The sequence below is a fragment of the Amblyomma maculatum genome, chromosome 1 (genome assembly GCF_055883805.1).
Source record: "Amblyomma maculatum isolate TAMU_Amacu chromosome 1, ASM5588380v1, whole genome shotgun sequence".
NCBI lineage: Eukaryota > Metazoa > Arthropoda > Arachnida > Ixodida > Ixodidae > Amblyomma > Amblyomma maculatum.
In genome coordinates this window covers 336,741,803-336,752,081 of record NC_139344.1, presented here as the reverse complement: position 1 = coordinate 336,752,081, position 10,279 = coordinate 336,741,803, and positions in this window count along the sequence as shown.

The window sequence follows — 10,279 nt, the reverse complement described above, 5'->3', positions numbered from 1 at the left end:
TGGGAATGCATTTCTTCTTGACAACCTTCGTTAACAAAGAAGTTGACTTTGGTTAGTGAAAAAGATAACGAGTGGGTTTTAGGTAGTTATGAAATTAGAATAGTTGGTAAAGTAAATTACGTTCGTTGCGACTGAGAGTCTTTTTTTTTTTTCTCCTAAAAATATTTTTATTTTCTTTCAAACTGTCTATTTTATAGGAATTTTTGAAAGTGGCCGCTGAAACGTTTAGTGTATGCGGGTACTTAGATGCGGGGGGTCGCGGTCTGGCGGCGGCAGTTTATGACAACCTTTGAGTGATCGCTGTGGCGTTCCTGCTTGCGATAGAAAGAAAAAAGTTGTGGCATATTGGAAACAGCACTGTATTGGCTTTTAAACAAATGCCCCCCCTTTTTTTTTACAAATGAATGATAGAACGTGGGGAGTGATCAAAATACAGCCTGTGTGAAACAGCACTTTATTGCTCTATATAACTTCTGGTCTACCTGGGAAAATTCAAGTATATTTGTCACATTGGTGGAACAATCTTAGGTGCGGGCAGGTGTGGACAAAGCGTGTTACTGCCTTCTGACATCTTTCACGCGTCGTGGTATCGAAATAACCAAGTACAAATATATGTATATCGGTAGCGCGGAAGCTGATGTGCTTTCTCATGAACAGCGTTTGTTCATTAACAATATTGGAGGCTTAATTGAGCTTATAACAGAACGGCTTATAGTCCATTTACTTTTGCTTGCACCCATTGTACGCAAAATGCCGCCTAAGAGGTTCACAAAGACTCCTTCCCACAAAGAAGCTGTATACCAGGTGTTCTTTTTTCAGAAGTTTCAAATTTTTTAGACGCGTAACTGGCTTTAGATTTATTTTAGCCCTATACGGCTGTATTGGGGTATACAGCTGACGCCAGGTAAGAGACAGAAGGCTTCAGTTAGTCTGCTAATTCGGTAAATAACTTTTTGAAGCGATAGCTTCACTACGCCAGGTAAAGGCAAGGTCACCGCGTGCTTCCGATGACCTTCATACAGCTTCCAGGTTAAATTGAAACTTAAGCCACAACCACTTTGGGCAGCTATGTTCCCACCAAAGGTCAAGGTCAAAGGTCAATTGACGTGGGAAGTAGCTTAACGCGTGAGCAGCTGCGTGGCGTTGCACATATCTTTGACGTCAATCTTTATATAGTGAGGCGTGCCGCGCGCCTCGGCCGGAGCCGCACCATGGACTGGGAGAAGAGCAACTGGGCAGCCGCGCTATTTTACAATCGTCGGTTGGCTGCATCTAATAATCCAGAGTACACTGCGTTGCGAGCTGAAAGTTTGCGGAGGAGAATAGAAGAGGCCCAAAGAGTGGCGAAAAGGCCGGAACTACATCAGAAGCGTCTTGCTAAACGCCACCTATAACGAAAGAAAAACCTGTTGAAAAGGAGCTTTACCATGTATAACCTTGCTTTAGCTGTCGCTTCACGTTAGGTTTAACCGAAGTTAAACCACAGCCAATTTTTTTAAATTTTTGTATTCTGGGTATCGCAGTTGTGGGTATGGTAGTTGGTGAAATGAGGATCATCCTACAAACAGTATAGCTGAGAGAAAAAAAAATTCTTTAAAATAATTGTAGTGCGCATTACAAGGGCCGCAAATGTCACACGTGTTGTCAATCCGTATGCGTCTGAGACGCGTGCTTATATCACCCGAGATACCGGCCAAGTCGCATGTTATCGGCAGTGGTCGTGGTGGCACGTCAAGCCAAGCAGCTATAAAAACCTTGTGCAAACCTTGTATAAACCTTGTGTAAACCTTTCTCATCGTTCGCCAACATGGAAGAATTCATGTTCGCCAACCACTTGCCGATTCACTTCAGTGGCTATGAGGCTGCCCATCACCGGGCACTGCCTGCTCCACGACGTCATACTGCATGTTTGCTCCATGGCGCGGACTACGCCGAACCGCCGGGTTTCGACGAAGCGAAAGACAGTCGGGAAACCCATCAGGTGCGTCTGGAGTCTTATTTTGAAGCTTACGGAATCGACGACTCAAAGAAACGACGGGCTCTTCTAACAACAGCTTCAAATACAGCGACAGTCGGCAATATAACGGGGCGTTGCACGTCGGCCAAGATTCGAAAGCTCACTTATACGAGCAGCTGGTCCAGCTGCTGACTGAGCATTTCGCGCCGCAAAACAATGACATAGCGGAGTCCTACAAGTTGTTCACGAGATATCAACTTTCTGATGAAACAACGAAGGACTTTATTGCCGAAACTCGAAAGAGAGCCTGCATGTGCAACTTTGGTGAGACACGGGACAGGATGCGTGCACGAGACAGACTTGTTTGCGGTCTGCGTGACACTGGAGTTCAGCGGGAGCTCTTGTCAAAATCATCGCTAACGCTGAAGGCCTAGAATACAGCTTTTGCGGCAGAGATGACAGCCCTCAACGTGGATCACAGGGATAATACAAAGTATCATGACAACGTTAATATTGTGCATGAGAGCAAGCTGCTGGGCCAACCTTATTACCACAAGACGCGTCCGCAGAGTTCAACTAGACCAAGCGCAGATGTCGTTTGCGAGTGTTGCGGTAGCACTGAACACAAGACAAGGAAGTGCAAGTTTAATTCTCCGGGCGGAAGGTTTTCGCTGCCGATGTAAGGGGCAGCTATAGCTAAAATGTGCGTATTGAAAACAAAGAGTAGCACATTGTGATGAGGAATGCATTCCTCCGAGAGTCTCCGTGCTTTGTCTACTTAGTTTCTACAGTGCATTTGTTAACATGACCAAGCCCATTGCTCGCACATTCCGTTGGAGCGGGATTCTGATCAAAACTTGTGCAAGTAGACACCGGCTTGCCGGTCTCCATTATTTTACGTGGAAAGCATACTGCAAGCATTGACATGTCTGACCTGCGTTTCGCGAGACGTCTTGCAGTTGTGCTTTCTGGGCAAGCTCCCCGTGAAAGGTTCAGCTCACGCTTCCCGTCTCTTACGTGGGAAAAACTCTGGACGCTAACCGTGCTGTAGATGTGCTGGCCCGGTCTTGCGCGGACTTGAAGTCTTCAGTGCATTCGAACGGAGCGGAAGTTCCGTCCTCAGCATTGCCAGGGATGCAGCCTCTGGCGTGCAAAATTTCTCACACCAACCTTCAGTTAGCGCACTGTTAGAAAAGTTCAGCGATCTGTTTACACCAGGTCTAGGGTGAATTGATGGTCCCGCAGTTCATTTGCGGTTGCATGAAAATGCGAAGCCGCGATTCTGCAAAGATCGTTCTGTGCCATAAGAAATGCGGGAGCTAGTGTCTGATGAAATAGAGGGACCTGTAAAGGATGGCATTCTCTCGCCTATCGACAGTGCAGAGTGGGCCGCGCCTCCAGTTTCTGTTATCAAGAAGAATGGTTACATTCGGTTGTCTGCCGATTTTAAGGTGACTGCTAGTGCTGTATGATGCGCACCAAGGGATAACTGCTTTGAAGAACTTGGCTAGTTCCGTATTCTGGTACCCAGGACTCGGTTGAGACATTGAGAAACTTGTCTAAGCGTGCCAAACATGGGGCAGCGTACATACGGCCCAACAACCCTCTCCTTAGCCGAAAATGGAACAGCCGTGGTCTAGAATCCATGTCAGTTATGCAGGTCCTTTAGGAGGACACATGTTCATGGTTGTGGTTGATTCTCATCTGAAATGGGTTGAGGTTACCGGTATGAAGACTAGCATTGATCATCTGCGGACAGTCCCTTTTATATACAAGCCACAGAGTAACCGTTATGGTGGAATGTGCAGTAAGGACTGTGATGCGGGTTGAACAAGAACACGCGCGGAATAGTAGTCTGCAAGCTCACCTGGTCCGCAAGCTTTCTCATTATCGGCGTACTCATCTCCCAAATGGGAAAAATGCGGCTGCCGTTGTTCTAGGTTACCTGCAGCCATGATTTTTACTGCACAATGCCGTGTCACAGCATTTTCCTTCTGCGAGCGCGTGCAACAGCGGCAAACCGCTGCACAAGGAAATCTGGTTCAAAGGACTACGGAATGGGTGGCAAATGGAGGCCAGACGTGGTAGAGTCCACCAAGGGCTTACGCATGACAACCTCAAAGTCCGCCGATTGGGAGTGTTACGTTTCTCCACCGACAAGTGGGACAGCTGACGCGGCCACCGCATAGCAACAGGCAGAACCGCGAGCAGATCGGCCATTTCGACGCCGTTCATCGGCCGCGCAACGCTTCCTCCCGCGGGCAAGTCTCGGCGTGATCCTGCCACGCACCAAATGTGTGTGTGTGCGTGTTTGTGCAAACGCCGGCCAAGCCCGGAGCTCGGGGGAGAGTGCGCCGCCCTCGCCCGTCTGCAGGAGGTGGAGGAGATGCGTTCGGACCACCTGCGATTGAGTCATCCCATCTTGCCCAGACTTGTCGGGCTCTCCATTTCCTGTGAGGGTTTTCCCTTTCCCTGTGAACTGGAAAACCTATAAAAAGCAGCAGCCGACTCCGCTGAGAGAGAGACTACTTTGACGCGCCGTGGAGACGGCGCTAGACACCAGCTATGTGAACGTGTCTGTATTCTCTCCGGGTCAGCTTCTCTACCCGTTACTTCATGATGTTGTAGTAAAGGTTGTTTCGTTAGAAGACGCCTCGTTTTTGCTGGGACCGTTGATGCCGTCCGCCGTCCACGGAGCCGCCAGGCCAACGCTACCGCGGGGCCGCGCGCCGCATGTAACAACTGGCGTTAGCGGTGGACTGAGCACGCGAGCCACAAACGTAACTGCTGGCAGGGGCACGCTACTCAGGCGCACGCGACCCAAACCTAATAGGAGAAATATCGCCGCCACGACCAGCTAAAAACCAGGAGAACCAGGATGAAAGGAGAGGAGGTTAAACCCGAGATTCCCGCGGAAGCATCGATGGCTGAAGGCAGCCCAAGCGCAACAGCACGGCAGCCAGCTAGTGTCAAGTAGGTGCTGACATCCGAACGCGCACTAGCTGAGCCTGGCACCGGCTACCGGCGGCGCGGGAGGTTACCCCCCCCCCCCCCGACCGCTTTACAAAGGGGGAGAATTGTTGTGATCCGCGGACTTCTCAGACGCGTGATTATCTCAACAAAGATTTCAGTTAGTTCTTTAATTAACCAAATTAATAACTTTCTTTATTATTAATTTAGGTGGTCTGTTGTACTTGCAGAATAGCAGCTCGTCCTCTAAATCTTTGTTGAGATAATCACGCGTCTGAGAAGTCCGCGGATCACAACAATTCTCCCCCTTTGTAAAGCGGTCGGGGGGGGGGGGGGGGGGGGGGTTAACCTCCCGCGCCGCCGGTAGCCGGTGCCAGGCTCAGCTAGTGCGCGTTTGGATGTCAGCAGCAACTGAAGCAGTCTGCCTCTTATCTGGTGTCCGCCGTAGCCTCCAATATAGCCCCAGGGCTAAAAGACCTCTATAGCTCTTTTTTTAGAGCTTCTAAAGAAAGCTTTGCCGTTGAAGACATGGCTTCAGAAAGGAGGCATTTTACCTAAAAAAAAAAAAAAAAAACAACTAGCCCTTCACTTTTAATTCCAGTCACCCCCTTCCCCCAGTGCAAGTTAGTAAAACATTTTCCTCTTCTGGTTAACCTCCCTGCCTGCCTTCCTCCTCCTTACCTGAAGTGGGTTTTATACTTACGTTTTGTGGCACTCGGCTGGAGGACTGAAAGGTCGGCATTAATTGTTTCAATGCTTCAGCTGAAGCCGGCGGTGGCTTTGGTGGACCATGCAGTCAGGAACGTGCAACCAATGGAGTACAACTGAAGGACGTGAATTCTAGCGCCTCGCCGTAGCTAGCCAGTCAGAGAAATGCTTTATCGCCCGTTCTCCCACTGACGATGTAGTTTCAATTAGTGCGCCGATGAGCAGCTCCTGCTCACGTGACCTCGCTGTATTGGTCGAATTTGATGAAGTATGTTCTTGAATTGTCGGTAAATTGCCGTTTCCGAGATGTACCCGAAACAACCGAGCATCGCTTCATCAGTTGTAAAGACGCAGTACTGTATTAGAATTTTGTATACAGTGGGCATTGAAAAAGCGAACTTATTTTGACTTTTCACATTGTACGCTGCGTTGACCTGCGTTACTGACTGATGAGCGCCTAGACACATTCGTCATTTGGCAGCGGCGCAGTGGTTAGCGCTCACGACTGCTGTGGCCAAGGATGCGGGTTCAAATCCCTACCTCGGCGGCCGCTTTTCGATGGAGGCGAAAAGCCCGTGGTCGAAATTTCGAAAAGTGGTCAAAATTTATCGAGCCCTCCACTACGGCGCCTCTCATAGCGGCACTTCTCATAGAACCCGATTTCGCCAATTAATTGTTCATAGTAAGCAGGCGTGTGACCATAGTGATTTCGCAACGAAGTGCCTGTCGGATGGTGTAAGTTTGGTTGCTTAAGCATGTTTTGTTCTCATATAACTCTGATACTGATTTCTTCTGAATTTGTGAGCTGTTTATGCATGTAGTTCATTGCAATAAATACCATGGTTAACAAAAAAAAAAAGTTATGTCGTATACAGTGATTTAAAGCCTTGCTTTTGAATGCCAGACAGAATAGTTCAAGCCCCGTTGCTCTAAGTATATTTTTCTGCGTTACTTTTACATCAAGTATCAAAGCCGAGAAATTGATGTGACCTTTTTGGTGTTTGTATCAACCTTTATGTTTCCTTTCAAGATGATTTTGAGCCGAAATCACCTTTTAAAATGCTGTGAGATGAGCAAGGAGTCGAAAACGAAAGTCGGAGTTCAATCGTTCAAAGCTCGGGACAAGCTCCGACTCGAAAGCGAATCGTGCAGCACACGCACATCAGAACGCCACGGAGAAAATGAGCCAGCGCTAAGAATGGAGCCATGCTTACCTACATAGCTGGTGCCCATAATATTTAATCCCCGTCTGAGGCAAGGCCACAACATCCATAGACCGCAGATATCTAGAAAGTCACTGCTGAAATATACGCGGTCTAGCTTGCTCGTCCTTGATACGTGAAGCCACGTCCAGGAAAAAGCTTTGAAAAGGGTTTTGCAGTTCACAAGAGTTACAAGTCGGTCGCCCTCGACCAGGTCCGCAAGCACGCACGTATAATTCTGAAACCGCCCACTTTTTTACGTGGCGCCCGGAGGCGAGTAGAACACAGCTTGCACTTCTGCAGTATTCGAGCGATAATAGCACAGTACTCGCATATTATTTCAGAATGCCCGCATGAGTAGTTTCACCCCATTTGTAACTCATGATTATTTACCTCCTATCGATTCAGCATAGAGCACCAACAACCCTGTATTTGCATGTCATTCGCCATTGCACACAAATCTGTAATCCTGTTTTTTTAGTGGATAGTAGATGATGGAAAATATTATAGGGTCTCTTTGGTGTCTCCTACTGGAGAATGGCTACTACCTACCTTTTCGCTCCTATCATTTGCCTCTGATCGTTTTCTTATCGGCGTTCGTCTGAATTGAAATGAACTTCCACAGGGAACCTATTAGGCCCAGGCGCTGACCTGCGTTTCATAGACTCTAATAAAGCTGTCTTGACCTCTTCTAAAATGGGAAGTGCGCAGAGTGCATCATGCATCTCAGTGCTAACCAGCAGCAACTCAGCTAACAGGGTCTTTAGAGCTCCTACATGCCGTAGTTACACTCATAAGAAACTGCCAGCCTGCAATAAACCCTGTTTCGCGCTATACGATAACTTCCTGAATGTAGCCGTGAACCTACATGCAGTTGTGACTTAATTTGTTTGCAATTGTTCACACACGTCCCCCCCCCCTCTCACACACACACGCACGCACGAAACGCGTATGCGTGCGTGCAAGCATATGTAAATACATTTATCATGTGCTAGCACGGAAAACGAGCAACACTGCTCCACGCTGCGTACAAGTCATATCTATCTCGCATCCCTTCCGAGTCCCAGGGCTGTCCAGACAGCAAATAAATGATGAGATAAACTGAGTACACGCGCAGCGTGCATGCCTGACAAGGTGCAGATATGCACGCCTACTTGGAGCATTGCGTATGCGAGAGTGTTGTGCGCCCGCCATCTGTCAGACGCAAAGCTAGAACTGACCTTGAAGACGACACATTTGTGCACGCTCTAGCAGCACTGTAATAAAAAAGTACGAAAAACAAAAATCGAGGCTCCTGCGGAGCCATTTGTCACTCCTTGTACCATTGTAGATCTGCTGAGATGTGCTTCGCAGGGAAGAGCCAGGTCACGCGATATCGCTGTCCGCGCCGAGAATTCCAGGACAAGGAGGATATATAAAACTTGCTGGAGTGGAGGGCGGCGCTCGTCAAGCTAAGCCGGCCGCTCTGCTTTCGCGCGCTTTTTGAGTGCAAGTTGACGCGACGGGAATGTAAACACCAACGGTTTGATAATGGTTGCCTCTTGCGTTGCCTACCGATTTCCTTCCTCCCTTCCGTTACGGCGCGGTTCATGTGTCCACGGAACAAGTGTGACAGATACTGCGCCTCACCTCTCCGGTAAACCACCACCACCACTGTAACTCTGGCGTCAAAATGAGGTGGCACTTAAGCTCCACCTTTAAAAGTACGACACGATGGCGTATTCTCGCTCATGTGTATAACATCCCCCTTTGCTATAATCACTCAACCTCAGATCCTATTATCTGTGTGTCCATTATCTCGCACATATTTATTAGCATTTATTAGCTCTACTCGGTTATGTAAAAGGCCACATAGCGTGTCTTATCACCTAGGGTTCTGAAGGTTCGATTTACATATCATAAAGACAATTTTTTGTGTACATACATATATAAAAAAACTCGCATTACTCCCAGACCAAAGCACTATAGGGTACATTACATAATAAACTCAAAAACATGATTCCCCGGGGGGGGGGGTTCTAATAAAGGACGACAGGCATCTCAAGTCTGCCAGCGCCGCACCCAGTTCAGCTTGGCAGCTTGCATTGCCACATATGGTACATTGACGTCTTACAACCTGTCTACCAGTCAGTACCCAGCCATGTCACCTACCAACTATAATCTTCCAGAGCCGTGTCCCTAATTTTTCATGCTCAAAGCTGACAACGCCGGATGTTGTGCAGGATGCACGGGACCTTTATCGAAAGCGCGATGAGGACAACGCGTGAAATGGAGAGGAAACATTTCGAGAGCATTGTTGAATCTACACTGCAGAAGTGCGAAATCCTGAGCGTTGTTGCTGCACAGGGTTCATCACGTTCGTTCTCATCATCATTATCATCGCTACTGTCATGAATAATCAGTAATTGTAGCATCGTTGTCATCGATACTATCATCCGCACAGAAAAGCAGAACTATGATATATGCTAGGGGTGGAGGTTCGTTTCCGGTTGGAGACAGGATTTTTCTGATGAAGTCATCATGACGTCATTTGATTGACAGCTTGACAGCTAAGTGACCGGACGGACGCATGTATGAGCCATTAAAGGCTTTCGTCTTAAAATGTTCCTTTTTCCCTGCCGCCGCTACCGTCGCTTTCCTTCTCTCAAACGGTTCTATTGCTCCCATTCAGCTTTCATAGGGGAACCAAACAGGACGTGCCACAGTGCTTTCCGGACAAGTCTCTATTTGTTATCTCATTTGCTAAGCGTTAGTGGTTGCCTTTGTGTTCTGTAAAACGAATGCTAATGATTACTGTCGCGTGAATCCCATGGACCGCATTTTTTTTTTTTTAACAGTGCTCTCAAAATGAAATTTGTGTAGTACGGGTCCCAGAAGGGAGGGGCAGCCAAGAGAAGGGAATGGGGCTTATGTGCACATTAGCCCAGGGCCCCCATTTGTCTTAATCCGGCTCTGCATATAACGTATAGTGAGTGAGATATAATTAAACACCGGTGTTTGCCTGTTGTCAGGTGCGTATACGGTGGTACAGTTTTTATACACGTGATCCAAGTAGATGATCCAACTGGCTGCTCCGGGTGAGTTGCCCGTTTTCGAGCTCGTGGTTGTACGTTTGAGCAGTTTTATAGTTACGGAAGCGAAACGACATCTTCAAGGAGCCTCACAACTTGCCGATCCACCGAGAGAGCCGCCGCTTGCATCTGCGACCGTGCTTCGGCTGTTGAGATGCCTCGAATACTGTACTTGCGAGAGGTGCCTTTGTTGTTGTTGTTGTTAATTGCAGAAAGCCTACACAGGTGTCGACGTTAAATTGCCCATCAACGAACCAAGAAGATAGTTTACTTGTGACGGACCAGAAAATGTTTAAAAAGTCCGCCACTCAAATACGGAAGTCCATATATTTTTGTTCTTCGTTAGAGGATGGTTGGAGGTTCCAAAATAA